Consider the following 15,245-nt stretch of genomic DNA (forward strand, 5'->3'; position numbering starts at 1 on the left):
AAACTGCGACTGTGCCTTCATTTGTTATCTTTCAGAGACATACTATACATCAAACTGTAGGTCTTTTTCTTGTGATTGTCACAATATAAACCTTTTCACGGTAGCATTTATACTTTTAAAACTACAAGCGTTTGAAGATGGCAATCGCCAGTGAATTTGGCAAGTTTAAACAGCCTGTTTAGAGCACAGCTCCTCACACACCTGTGACTGACTGAGGTAACAGGTGCAAGCAAAGGTCACTCAGGGGGCAGCTGAGTCACATTAGAGTGAGAAAGCTGCAGTGTGAAAGGAAAAATCAGAACATGATTTGTAAACTGCCATAACTATGTCATTTTCAAGCCCACCTACACATATCTTATATCAAAACGTTCAGCTAACCCTGCTGTCACTAAAAATGTTCACGGCTAGGACATACTCCTGATAGTTTTCAGAATATGACCATTTGTTTGCACCTCACTCCTCCCATTGACTTTCATTGAAACTCCACTTTAGACACAAGAAATTTTAAGGGACGTTTTTAAACTGCGACTGTGCCTTCATTTTTAATATTGCAGAGACATACTATATATCAAAATTTAGGTCTGTTTCTTGTGATTGTCACAATATAAGCCTTTTCACGGTAGCATTTATACTTTTAAATCTACAACCGTTTGAAGATGGCAATCGCCAGTGATGTCAGCAACTTGGAGCAGTTTGTTTATAACCATGACTCTGCCCTTGGTGTGGAGGGAGTTGCCATAGGAACCTAGCTGTGTGAGCAGGAAGCAGAGAGACAAAAGCTAACCTGCCCACTCCAGTTGTGTGGAGGCCAGAACACCACACAATTTCCACAGAAATTGTGAAGACGCCAGTGAAGTGAGCAATTTGAAGCAGTTTGTTTTTAACCGCTCTTCTCTGCCATATTTGAAATCTAATTCTTATTCTTATTATAGCCATATTTGCCACGCTAACTCCTCCCACAGTTTTTACACTACAAAGACAAGTAATATATCAAAACGTGCGCATTGATCCCGATCGGATTGCTATTACTTTGTAGAACGTTTCGCCGAATCGTTCAAGAAATATCGCGGTTTTTGCGGCAAAATTTTCCCATAGGAATGCATTGAGCAGCACAGCACAGCTAGAGTGTGCAAAGGAAAAATCAGAAAAATCAGAACATGATTTGTAAACTGCCATCACTCTGCCATTTTCAAGCCCACCTACACATATCTTATATCAAAACGTTCAGCTAACCCTGCTGTCACTAAAAATGTTCACGAATACCAGTAGTGTACCGCGCTCCAATATATTCTACCTTATGTGATATAATGATTTCATAAGTGTACCACCGATAATCAAATAATTACATCAATTAATTATACTTAAATATATGATTTGTGTAAATATATAAAATAAATTAATTTATCAATGTGAAAAAACAAAAACTATGAATGAAAAATATAAATAAAAAATAAAAAATATTTGCAGTGGGAATGACAGTTCCTTCTGTATAAATGAGATGGTGTTATTATTCAGTCTGGATAAAAATAAAAATAAAATAAAATTAAAATAAAAATAAAATTAAAAATTAAAATTAAAATAAAATTAAAAATAAAAATAAAATTAAAAATAAAATAAAATTAAAATTAACATAAAAATAAAATTAAAATTAACATAAAATTAAAATAAAAATAAAATTAAAATAAAATTAAAATTAAATAAAAATTAAAATAAATAAAAAATATTTGCAGTGGGAATGACAGTTCCTTCTGTATAAATGAGATGGTATTATTATTCAGTCTGGATAAAAAAAAAAAATAAAATAAAAATTTAATTAAAATAAAAAAAAAATAAAATTAAAATTAAAATAAAATTAAAAATAAAATAAAAATAAAAATTAAAATAAAAATAAAATAAAAATTAAAAAAAAATTAAAATCAAAATAAAATTAACATAAAATTAAAATAAAAATAAATATAAAATTAAAATAAAAATAAATATAAAATTAAAATAAAAATAAATATAAAATTAAAATAAAATAAAAATAAAATTAAAAATAAAATAAAATAATAAAAATTTAAATTAAAATAAAATTAAAATAAAAAAAAATTAAAATAAAAAAAAAATAAATAATTGATATCCCGGATAAGACACTATGTTTCTTTTCTTTAATATTTAATTAATACTAATTTTAGCACGCAATTGAACTTGGCAAGTTTAAAAAGCCTGTTTAGAACACACATGCTGACATTCCTCTCAGAGTGATTTGTCATAGCAACCCAGCTGTCTCAGCACAGTGAGCCTACTCCGCCCTCTCCAGGTGCAGCAACCAAAGGTCACTCAAGAGGCAGATGACTCACCAGGCTGGACTGTGAGCTTCAAAATACAAGCTGAAATGCATTTCTCACTATCAGGCTTGCAATGTGCACTGCTTACATTTCATCAATCATTTGGTAAAGGTTGCGGCAAGAACACTTTACACAATTTCCCCAGAAATTGTAGATTTTCTAGTTCTTATTCTTATTATTATAGCCAAATTTGCCACGCTAACTCCTCCCACAGTTTTTACACTACAAAGACAAGTAATATATCAAAACGTGCGGATTGTTCCCGATCGGATTGCTATTACTTTGTGGAACGTTTCGCCGAATCGTTCAAGAAATATCGCGGTTTTTGCGGCAAAATTTTCCCATAGGAATGAATGGTGCATCTAGAGTGGCAGCAGAGCACAGCTAGAGTGTGCAAAGGAAAAATCAGAACATGATTTGTAAACTGCCATCACTATGTCATTTTCAAGCCCACCTACACATATCTTATATCAAAACGTTCAGCTAACCCTGCTGTCACTAAAAATGTTCACGGCTAGGACATACTCCTGATAGTTTTCACAATATGACCATTTGTTTGGACCTCACCCCTCCCATTGACTTTCATTGAAACTCCACTTTAGACACAAGAAATTTTAAGGGACGTTTTTAAACTGCGACTGTGCCTTCATTTTTAATATTGCAGAGACATACTATATATCAAAATTTAGGTCTTTTTCTTGTGATTGTCACAATATAAACCTTTTCACGGTAGCATGTATACTTTTAAAACTACAAGCGTTTGAAGATGGCAATCGCCAGTGAACTTGGCAAGTTTAAACAGCCTGTTTTCAGCAGAGCTTCTCACACACCTGTGACTGACTGAGGTAACAGGTGCAACCAAAGGTCACTCAGGGGGCAGCTGAGTCACATTAGAGTGAGAAATCTACAGTGTGAAAGGAAAAATCAGAACATGATTTGTAAACTGCCATAACTATGTCATTTTCAAGCCCACCTACACATATCTTATATCAAAACGTTCAGCTAACCCTGCTGTCACTAAAAATGTTCACGGCTAGGACATACTCCTGATAGTTTTCAGAATATGACCATTTGTTTGCACCTCACTCCTCCCATTGACTTTCATTGAAACTCCACTTTAGACACAAGAAATTTTAAGGGACGTTTTTAAACTGCGACTGTGCCTTCATTTTTAATATTGCAGAGACATACTATACATCAAAATTTAGGTCTGTTTCTTGTGATTGTCACAATATAAGCCTTTTCACGGTAGCATTTATACTTTTAAATCTACAAGCGTTTGAAGATGGCAATCGCCAGTGATGTCAGCAACTTGGAGCAGTTTGTTTATAACCATGACTCTGCCCTTGGTGTGGAGGGAGTTGCCATAGGAACCCAGCTGTGTGAGCAGGAAGCAGAGAGACAAAAGCTAACCTGCCCACTCCAGTTGTGTGGAGGCCAGAACACCACACAATTTCCACAGAAATTGTGAAGACGCCAGTGAAGTGAGCAATTTGAAGCAGTTTGTTTTTAACCGCTCTTCTCTGCCATATTTGAAATCGAATTCTTATTCTTATTATAGCCATATTTGCCACGCTAACTCCTCCCACAGTTTTTACACTACAAAGACAAGTAATATATCAAAACGTGCGCATTGATCCCGATCGGATTGCTATTACTTTGTAGAACGTTTCGCCGAATCGTTCAAGAAATATCGCGGTTTTTGCGGCGAAATTTTCCCATAGGAATGCATTGAGCAGCACAGCACAGCTAGAGTGTGCAAAGGAAAAATCAGAAAAATCAGAACATGATTTGTAAACTGCCATCACTCTGCCATTTTCAAGCCCACCTACACATATCTTATATCAAAACGTTCAGCTAACCCTGCTGTCACTAAAAATGTTCACGAATACCAGTAGTGTACCGCGCTCCAATATATTCTACCTTATGTGATATAATGAATTCATAGGTGTACCACCGATAATCAAATAATTACATCAATTAATTATACTTAAATATATGATTTGTGTAAATATATAAAATAAATTAATTTATCAATGTGAAAAAACAAAAACTATTAATGAAAAATATAAATAAAAAATAAAAAATATTTGCAGTGGGAATGACAGTTCCTTCTGTATAAATGAGATGGTGTTATTATTCAGTCTGGATAAAAATAAAAATAAAATAAAATTAAAATAAAAATAAAATTAAAAATTAAAATTAAAACAAAATAAAAATTAAAAATAAAATTAATATTAAATAAAAATTAAAATAAATAAAAAATATTTGCAGTGGGAATGACAGTTCCTTCTGTATAAATGAGATGGTATTATTATTCAGTCTGGATAAAAATAAAAATAAAATAAAAATTTAATTAAACTAAAAAAAAAATAAAATTTAAATTAAAATAAAATTAAAAATAAAATAAAAATAAAAATTAAAATAAAAATAAAATTAAAATTAAAAAAAAATTAAAATAAATAAAAAATATTTGCAGTGGGAATGACAGTTCCTTCTGTATAAATGAGATGGTATTATTATTCAGTCTGGATAAAAATAAAAATAAAATAAAAATTTAATTAAAATAAAAAAAAATAAAATTAAAATTAAAATAAAATTAAAAATAAAATAAAAATAAAAATTAAAATAAAAATAAAATTAAAATAAAAATTAACATAAAATTAAAATTAACATAAAATTAAAATAAAAATAAAATTAAAATTAAAATAAAAATAAAATTAAAAATAAAAATAAAAATTAAAATAAAATTAAAAATAAAATAAAATTAAAATTAAAATAAAAATAAAATTAAAATTAACATAAAATTAAAATAAAAATAAAATTAAAATAAAATTAAAATTAAAATAAAATTAAAATTAAAATAAACATAAAATTAAAATTAAAATAAAATAAAAATAAAATTAAAAATAAAATAAAATAAAATAAAATAATAAAAATTAAAATTAAAATAAAATTAAAATAAAAAAAAAATTAAAATAAAAATAAAAATAAACAATTGATATCCCGGATAAGACACTGTTTCTTTTCTTTAATATTTAATTAATACTAATTTTAGCACACAATTGAACTTGGCAAGTTTAAAAAGCCTGTTTAGAACACACATGCTGACATTCCTCTCAGAGTGAGTTGTCATAGCAACCCAGCTGTCTCAGCACAGTGAGCCTACTCCGCCCTCTCCAGGTGCAGCAACCAAAGGTCACTCAAGAGGCAGATGACTCACCAGGCTGGACTGTGAGCTTCAAAATACAAGCTGAAATGCATTTCTCACTATCAGGCTTGCAATGTGCACTGCTTACATTTCATCAATCATTTGGTAAAGGTTGCGGCAAGAACACTTTACACAATTTCCCCAGAAATTGTAGATTGTCTAGTTCTTATTCTTATTATTATAGCCAAATTTGCCACGCTAACTCCTCCCACAGTTTTTACACTACAAAGACAAGTAATATATCAAAACGTGCGGATTGTTCCCGATCGGATTGCTATTACTTTGTGGAACGTTTCGCCGAATCGTTCAAGAAATATCGCGGTTTTTGTGGCGAAATTTTCCCATAGGAATGAATGGTGCATCTAGAGTGGCAGCAGAGCACAGCTAGAGTGTGCAAAGGAAAAATCAGAACATGATTTGTAAACTGCCATCACTCTGCCATTTTCAAGCCCACCTACACATATCTTATATCAAAACGTTCAGCTAACCCTGCTGTCACTAAAAATGTTCACGGCTAGGACATACTCCTGATAGTTTTCAGAATATGACCATTTGTTTGGACCTCACCCCTCCCATTGACTTTCATTGAAACTCCACTTTAGACACAAGAAATTTTAAGGGACGTTTTTAAACTGTGACTGTGCCTTCATTTTTTATCTTTCAGAGACATACTATACATCAAAATTTAGGGCTGTTTCTTGTGATTGTCTCAATATAAACCTTTTCACTGTAGCATTTATACTTTTAAAACTACAAGCGTTTGAAAATGGCAATCGCCAGTGAACTTGGCAAGTTTAAAAAGCCTGTTTAGAGCACAGCTCCTCACACACCTGTGACTGACTGAGGTAACAGGTGCAAGCAAAGGTCACTCAGGGGGCAGCTGAGTCACATTAGAGTGAGAAAGCTGCAGTGTGAAAGGAAAAATCAGAACATGATTTGTAAACTGCCATCACTATGTCATTATCAAGCCCACCTACACATATCTTATATCAAAACGTTCAGCTAACCCTGCTGTCACTAAAAATGTTCACGGCTAGGACATACTCCTGATAGTTTTCAGAATATGACCATGTGTTTGCACCTCACCCCTCCCATTGACTTTCATTGAAACTCCACTCTAGATACCTGACATTTTAAGGGACGTTTTTAAACTGCGACTGTGCCTTCATTTTTAATATTGCAGAGACATACTATATATCAAAATTTAGGTCTGTTTCTTGTGATTGTCACAATATAAGCCTTTTCACGGTAGCATTTATACTTTTAAAACTACAACCGTTTGAAGATGGCAATCGCCAGTGATGTCAGCAACTTGGAGCAGTTTGTTTATAACCATGACTCTGCCCTTGGTGTGGAGGGAGTTGCCATAGGAACCCAGCTGTGTGAGCAGGAAGCAGAGAGACAAAAGCTAACCTGCCCACTCCAGTTGTGTGGAGGCCAGAACACCACACAATTTCCACAGAAATTGTGAAGACACCAGTGAAGTAAGCAATTTGAAGCAGTTTGTTTTTAACCGCTCTTCTCTGCCATATTTGAAATCTAATTGTGACAGTTTTCCCAGCTTCTGGTTAAAGGTTGGGAAATAAGTTTTCTATAGTAGAGAGTATTTGAGGTGTTTCAACTAGCTACATTTCTGAAAAGAAATTAGAGCTGTGTGAATATCATCATGCCATCTAAAGGAAAGAGATCTAAAGCTGCAAAGATACGCTGGGCTAAACTTGACCTTTCAGACCCACGCTTTAGGGATCTGGAGCCCCACAGCAGCATAGTGGAAATGGAGGTTTGTGACATTCTGGATCCAGAGCCCCACAGCAGCATAGTGGAAATGGAGGTTTGTGACATTCTGGATCCAGAGCCCCACAGCAGCATAGTGGAAATGGAGGTTTGTGACAGTGAATGTGCCCTCAAGGTATATAGTGAACCTGTGGTGTCATTCCCATGTTCAACTCAATGTCAAGTTCAAGAGCACAGTGACAGTGTGATGGGCACTTCTGAAAACCATGGCATGCAAGAACCATGTGTACCAAGTGAGATATCTGTGCAGGCATCATTTCATCAGGGTCATCATGGCTATGGAAGGTTAAGGAACAAACAGTGTACATGCATGGCTCTGACATTTTTGGCATACCACAGTGAGCTTAATGATGTGAGGAAGGATGATCTTGATCAAATACTGAAGAAGGGCAACAGCTTGTATGGCACAACAATAAAACAGCTAAAAAGAAGAAATGTCTATCAGCACCAACACTTGACAATGGAAGAAGTGCCCCTCATAGTCAACACTGACAAATATGAGTATAATGTTGTTAAATCTACAGTGTTATCGGGATGTGTGAGAGCCACGGTCGACAGTGAAAACCAAGGTTGGTTTGTTGACCTCTCAACAAGACTTCAGTGCCTCAATGCAGATGTTACACATGCACTTTTTATAGTAACGCCATTTTGTATTGCATTGTTCAGAGACAAGTCTGGGAGATATGGACTGTTTGATTCTCATAGTCGAAATAAAGATGGACTTCCTGCCACTGGAAAAGGAAAAGCTGTTATGATCACTTTTACACATTTGAGTGATATGGGAGCAAGGATTTATAAGTTGTATGAATTGCTCCTTACAGACACCAGAGGCCCTATTGATGGACTGCAGTATGACTTCATGCCAGTCTCATTTCATTGTGCAAGACGTCTGTCAGATGGTTTGCTGTCCCCACCGGCGCAATCTGACAAACCACATAATGGAAAGCATGTGGAGAACAAAGTTACACAGATGACCAAAGATGCAACACACACTGGATTCCCAGCCAACAAGTATTCTACACGGTCACTTGATGCAAAATCCTCACAGGGCATATGGAAGGACAGTAAGGCATTTTCCAAATTAAATGTACAGCAGCGACAAAAACTGAACACAAGACACAGAAATGAAAGAAGGCGTGATTTCAAGGCTACAAAGATGTCTGTCACCAATACGAAGAGGACTTACATCATCAGCCGATACAGAGCAGATGCTGATTTTAAGTTGAAACAGAAGGAATACATCACCAGAAAATATGCGACAAATGCCGATTTCAAGTTGAAGAAAAAGCATTACATCACCAGAAAATATGCAACAGATGCATGTTTCAAGTTAAAGCAGAAGCAATACACAACCAGCAAATATGCGACAGATGCCAATTTTAACTTGAAGAAAAAGCAATACATCACCAGAAAATATGCAACAGATGCATGTTTCAAGTTAAAGCAGAAGCAATACACAACCAGCAAATATGCGACAGATGCCAATTTTAACTTGAAGAAGAAGCAATACATCACCAGAAAATATGCAACAGATGCATGTTTCAAGTTAAAGCAGAATCAATACACAACCAGCAAATATGCGACAGATGCCAATTTTAACTTGAAGAAGAAGCAATACATCACCAGAAAATATGCAACAGATGCATGTTTCAAGTTAAAGCAGAAGCAATACACAACCAGCAAATATGCGACAGATGCCAATTTTAACTTGAAGAAGAAGCAATACATCACCAGAAAATATGCAACAGATGCATGTTTCAAGTTAAAGCAGAAGCAATACACAACCAGCAAATATGCGACAGATGCCAATTTTAACTTGAAGAAGAAGCAATACATCACCAGAAAATATGCAACAGATGCATGTTTCAAGTTAAAGCAGAAGCAATACACAACCAGCAAATATGCGACAGATGCCAATTTTAACTTGAAGAAGAAGCAATACATCACCAGAAAATATGCAACAGATGCATGTTTCAAGTTAAAGCAGAAGCAATACACAACCAGCAAATATCCGACAGATGCCAATTTTACCTTGAAGAAGAAGCAATACATCACCAGAAAATATCATAATGATCCTGCTTTCAGAAAACATCACTTGCAACAGTGCATGAGTTACATGAAAATGAAGCGTCACACTCAAGCAGATTTTCACATAATCCATAAGATGCAATGTGCCTTCAAAATAAGAATGAAATACAGACGATGGACTCGTGTCATGCAGGAATGCTGTCAACCAGTGGACAACAGCCTAATGCAGACAGCTATATCCACTTTCCATAAATGCATTAAAGCTGGGCCAACTTTTGTGTGCACGATGTGTCATCGTACCCTTTTCCCTAACCAAGTGAAACATTGCATTCACAGCAATTACAAGAAGAATCTACATATTGTTGCTGCCTGTTTGACAGGGAAATATGTCCATGTGTGCAACAATCACTGTCAAGGCCCTGAACAATGCACCATACCAGATGAAAGGACCAAAGAATGGATTTGTCACAACTGTGATTCACATTTAAAAGCAGGACACAAATCATCCATCGCTGTGGCTAACAACATGGAGCTGGCGCCCATTCCCCCAGAACTCTGCGATTTGAATGTGCTGGAAAGACAACTTTTGGCCAAAATACTGCCATTTGCCAAGATCATCACACTTCCCAAAGGTCGACAGGCAGCTATACACGGCGCTGTAGTGTGTGTGCCATCCGAGGTGGAAACCACGGTCAATACTCTACCAAGATCACACAGCACATCCCAGTTACACAGAGTGAAGCTGAAAAGACGTCTGACTTACAAAGGCCACCAGCTGTTTCACAATGTCAACATGAGAAATGTAGTAGTAGGTCTGTCAAAACTCATTGACAAACACCCCGACTACAGTGACATTTCAATCAGAGTGGATGAGCCAATCGCTGATGATGATGCTGATAATGATGATGGCATGCAACTCGACAGTTGTGATGAAACTGAAATGATGGAGATACTTGAATGCATCGAAAATTGTGATCCATCAGAGGTACAGTCTGCATGTTTACCAGCTGCTTCTGAGGAAGGCCATAACCAAGAACCTCCCGATGCAGAGGATGAGAAGGATGCACTAAGACCTGGAATTGGACTAGACAGTTGTTTACAGCCATCTGACCTTGGAGAGGAAGCACTGACACATGGTGATGGAATATTCAGCATTGCACCTGCACAAGGAAACACACCTGTCAGCTTCTTTAAAGTTCCAAGGCTTGAGGCAATGGCTTTCCCTGTTCAGTTCCCTACTGGACAGAATACATTGGACCAGGCAAGACAAGTCAAACTGTCCCCGAGCATGTATTTCAATGCAAGGCTTTTTTGTGTTGATACTCGTTTTGCAAGAGACACAAGCTACCTCTTCTTTGCGCAGTTTGTCACAGAGACACACATGGCCAAAAGCAGCATGTCCATCCAGTTAAGAAAAGGAAAACCAAATACCAGGGATGGACGGAAAATATCCAACAAGTTGCTACAGGACAAGCGTGAGGTTGAGAGGTTGGTGCGAAACCGAGATGCCACTAGGTTCATGCAACCACTGAGAGGGAGTCCAGCTTACTGGGATAAAAATCTGAAGAATTTGCTAGCCATGGTCAGACAATTGGGTAAGCCAACTTTTTTTCTTACCTTCTCTGCTGCAGAATTCAGATGGCCAGAGGTAATAACGGCAATAAAGGCGCAACAAGGTCAAAAGGTGGATTTTGCAGAGCTAGACTGGGCTGAAAAGTGTGACATTCTTCGAGGAAACCCAGTGACCACCATGCGCATGTTTGACAAACGGGTTGATGCTCTGATGCGAGAGCTGCTGTTGGGTCCTGCACAGCCAATCGGTGAAGTTATCGACTACTTTTACCGGGTTGAATTTCAGGCGAGAGGGAGCCCTCATATACATTGTCTCTGTTGGGTAGCAGGAGCTCCTATATTTGGACAACACAGTGATGACAAGGTGTGTGCCTTTATAGATCATAACATCTCATGCCAGCTGCCTGATGAAGGCAAACAGCCCTTACTTCACAGATTTGTAACAGAACTTCAAATGCACAGTAGATCTCATTCAAAATCGTGCAAGAAAGGTAACAGAGTATGCAGATTTGGATTTCCAAAGCCACCGGTTAGAAAAACGAGGATAACTTATCCGATGCCAGAAGAACAAGGAGATTGTGCAATGAAACCACAAGCAGCCAAAAACAAACTGAAACCAGTCTGGGATTTGCTTAATAACCCGAAAGTGCAGCTTGAAGACATGTCACAGCTACTGGCACAGTGTGATATGACTTTCAATCAGTACAACTCATACATTGAGGCATTGACCTCCTCAAGCGTTATTCTAATGAAGCGTGATGTCAAGGACTGCTGGGTGAACAACTACAATCCACATTTGCTGATGGCCTGGAATGCCAACATGGACATCCAGTACATTCTTGATGAATATGGTTGCATCATGTACATGTTGTCCTACATATCCAAACCAGAACGCGAGCTTAGTGACTATCTCAAAACAATAGTCAAAGAAATGAGCCCAGAAACAGAGACAGAACGAGACGAAATGAAAGAAGTTCTTCAGGCTTATTCAAAACACAGAGAGGTCAGCGCCCAGGAGTCTGTGGCCCGTACGTGCAGCCTGAAAATGAAGTCTTGCTCACGTGAGGTTGTTTTTCTGCCAACTGCTGACAACACACTGAAAATGAGTCTCCCGCTCAGTGTGTTGCAGAACAAACCAGCCGATTCTCTTAATGTGTGGATGACGAGTTTTGTCGACAAATACAGAGCCAGACCCGAAACACCAGAGTTTGAGTCCATGTGTCTGGCAGACTTTGCATCCCATTACAGGGTTGTCTATGGCAAGCAAAAGGAAGATGGCAAGCAAAAGGAAGACGGCAAGCGTGTCAGCCTATTGAATGAAATGGGAATGATTCAAAAACGCACGAGAGGGAATCCTGCAATCATCAGGTACGCGCGCTTCTCAGAGAAGAAGGACCCCGAGAACTACTACGGCAGACTGCTTAAACTCTACCTCCCCCACCGTTCAGAGTCATCACTGAAAACTGTAAGGTTCCCAACATACCAGGAGTTTTACCAAGGCGCCTGTGTAAGCTTACCAGGAGAAGAAGCAATTCGAGCAGTGTCTACAATTGTTACCAGCAACCAAAAGAAGTTCGAACAACACAACAAAATTGTGGAACAAGTCTTGGATGACTTTGTAAAAAACGGCCCTGTTGAAGATGCTTGGAACACCTTTGCCCCAGAAGCCGAGTTGGATAGGTTGGAATGTATAGAGGAACGCAAAGAAGGGGAGCCACTTCATGAGAATGAACAAGATGATGTTCCGGAGTATACACGTCACAAACAAACAGGTGGAATTTCGCTTACTGTGAAGGCCCCACAAATGTGCCCTGATTTCCTTAGGAAAATGTACAGAAACCTTAACCGGACGCAAGCTCAGACATTCTACTCAGTTTGTGACTGGTGCACTAACCGTGTGCGTGGCCTAAATCCTGACCCATTCTATTACTTTGTCACTGGTGGCGCAGGGACAGGCAAATCACACCTGATAAAGTGCATCTATGCTGAGGCAACAAAGATACTCAGTAAACTTCCCAGACTACGTGAGGAAGCAGACATATCCATGCCCAGCGTTTTACTAACTGCATTTACAGGAACAGCAGCTTTCAACATTTCAGGCAACACTTTGCATTCTCTGCTGAAGTTGCCAAGAAGCTTGAAGCCACCCTACCAAGGACTTGGAAATCTCATAGATGAAGTGAGGGCACAGCTGTCAAATGCGGAGATCATTGTTATTGATGAGGTGTCAATGATTTCAAAGCCCCTGTTTGCCTACATCAACTGGAGATTACAGCAAATCAAAGGCAGTAAGAAACCTTTTGGTGGTATGTCAGTACTAGCAGTAGGAGACTTTTACCAGGTCCCCCCACTGGGAAAAAGTAAGCCACTCTGCGTGTTTGAGGAAAATAACTATGACGTCTGGAAAGACTACTTTCAGATGATCACGCTGACAGAAATCATGCGACAGAAGGATGACATTTCATTTGCTGAGCTTTTGAATAGAATCAGAGTGAAGCAGACGACTGGCACCTTAAGCAATGATGACAAAGCTCTGCTTGCTCAGGCTTTGACAGATCCCACCCACTGCCCTAATGATGTGCTGCACATCTTTGCCACCAACAAAGAGGTTCACAAACATAATGCCGCAACTGTGTCTGTTCTCCATTCAAACGTCACCAACATATATGCCGATGATTACAAAAAAGACCCTAAAACAGGAGTGATGCAGAGGCAAGACCAACCTTTCAAAGGACACAAAGACAATCTGATTGACACACTGCAAGCAGCTGAAGGTGCCCGTATCATGATCACAAGAAACATTGATGTTGAAGACGGGCTTGTTAACGGGACATTTGGCAAGATTGCAAGAATAATCATCCAGACTGAGAATGGTGCTACTACGGTAAACAAGCTTGGCCTTGTGCTGGACAATCCAAATGCAGGACAGAGATACCGTAACAAGTCGTCTGGTGATGCTGACAACTTGGTGTACTTGGAAAGGGTAGAGGAAAACCTGAGACAGAAAGGAGTTGTTCGCAGGCAGTTCCCCCTGAAGTTGGCTTTTGCATGTACGATTCATAAGTGTCAGGGGATGTCGATACAGTCGGCAGTGGTCTCATTGAAACGGGTCTTCCAACCGGGAATGGCCTATGTTGCTCTGAGTAGAACGACTACACTGCAAGGACTGCACATAACCGACTTTGATGAGAAGAAGATCTTTGCTGATCCTGAAATCACAGCCTCCCTGGACTCAATGAAGAATGCATCACTGGAAAGTGTTATGCCCCTCTTAAAGTTTCTACAGACAACAGACAAACAGCAAACATTAACAATTATCCATCACAACACGGAAGGATTACCAGCTCACATTGAAGATATCAAATCTCACCACGAGTTGATACTTGGAGATGTTTTATGTTTCACTGAAACTCATCTCTCAGGCTCTTCTGTTGCTAAAAGTCTCCAGCTGGAGGGCTACAACCTGTTCAAACGCAACAGACACCTCTCGTACACAAACGTTCCTGACATTGCAAGTAAAAGTGGCGGAGGTGTCGCCATGTATGTCAGAAACCATTTCAAGGCCTTGGAAAAGCAGTATCATCACAATGTGACTGACTTGGAGTTCTTGGTTGTCAAACTGGAGTCCCCTGTACAAGCTTTGATCGCCACTGTTTACAGGCCACCGGATTACAGTATTGGCCAATTCCTTACTAACCTGCTGGGACTCTTGGAATCTTTGGAAAGAATGGATTGCCAACCTATAATACTCTGTGGAGATTTCAATGAAGATTTTCTGTCCAGAGCAAAGAAGCCAATATCTGACCTTCTTCACTCAAGAGGATATACCCAACTGGTCTGGGCAGCCACCACAGAAAAAAACACACTGTTGGATCACATTTATATCTCCAGGGTGCAGCACTGTCTCCAGTCAGGAGTACTGCACAGTTATTACAGCTATCATGATCCTGTGTATTGTGTTTTGAGCAGTGGTTGTGAACATGCTTAGAGCCTGCATAAACGGGGCATGAGCGTTGCATGGAAACAGTGGTTGTGAATACTGATTATCATTAGAGATGAGCGAATCGAACCAGGCGAACCGGAATTCGATACGAATTTCAGGAAAAATTCGATTCGCGTCGAATCCGAATATTTGCCTACTTCGGGTGCGCGAATCGGATTTTTCCCGATCAGCCGGCAAAAGTGTCCCTGCAGAGAGCTCCGCTATTTCTGACAGTTCTCTGACAGAAGGAACACATGTACAGCGGTTGAAACATTGTATCTATTAGTTTCCATTTAGGATACAGATGTTTCAACCGCTGTACATGTGAAGA

The sequence above is a fragment of the Staurois parvus genome, unplaced genomic scaffold, assembly GCF_062004578.1.
Source record: "Staurois parvus isolate SC_StPar_1 unplaced genomic scaffold, SC_StPar_1.0 ptg000834l, whole genome shotgun sequence".
In the NCBI taxonomy this organism is placed as follows: Eukaryota; Metazoa; Chordata; class Amphibia; order Anura; family Ranidae; genus Staurois; species Staurois parvus.